The following is a 773-nucleotide window of genomic DNA, read 5'->3' on the forward strand; positions in this document are numbered from 1 at the left end:
CAATTCTCCCAAGAACCAGAATCAATGTTAAATTAGGTAAAAGTTTTAGAGTCACAACATACTTTGTATAGCCAAGCCCAATAAACCAAGCATTCAACGTAACATCCCCACTTGCCTATTTGTGCATAAAATGACTTGATCATTATATAGTAGCACCGAGAAATTAGATAGAGAATGAGGTATGAATGCAAAGTAGACAAAACAGTTAAAATCTTACTGATTATGGAAAATATAATAAATCAATTCTCTTGAAATGGCGTATAACTGTCCAATAGCGTGACAGAAGTACTTGTTCATGTTCTCACCAAACTTCCAATTCTAAATGTATATATAAATCTATTAGAGTTATTGCCAGCGCTCTGTTGCGATATTTGTTAGCTAAAATAATCCATCCAACAAAATAGGAAAAAGAAACCAACGAAATTGTAAAGCTAACCATTAGCTGAGATGCTTTTGTTGTCCTGACACATTGCAAGCTTAGTGATTTCACTGTCAAAAGCAACAAACTAAGCAGTCATATACATCCGAAACATTTATTTACAAATGGTTCCTAACAAAAAAAAAACATATTATTATGTTACGGATGATAAGTTTGATGCATAAATACAGTTTAAATTTTTTTTCAACTAAACATTTGTGCCTACTAAATTACCTTACAACACCCACTGCATTGTTATTTTGGCATGTTAAAGCTGAGAATCAACATTGGAGCTTGCGTTAGCATTTGGAACATGAAATATAGCACCATCAATTTCCAGTGTTAATTCCATTGA

This window comes from Brassica oleracea, chromosome C2 (genome assembly GCF_000695525.1).
Source record: "Brassica oleracea var. oleracea cultivar TO1000 chromosome C2, BOL, whole genome shotgun sequence".
Lineage (NCBI taxonomy): Eukaryota > Viridiplantae > Streptophyta > Magnoliopsida > Brassicales > Brassicaceae > Brassica > Brassica oleracea.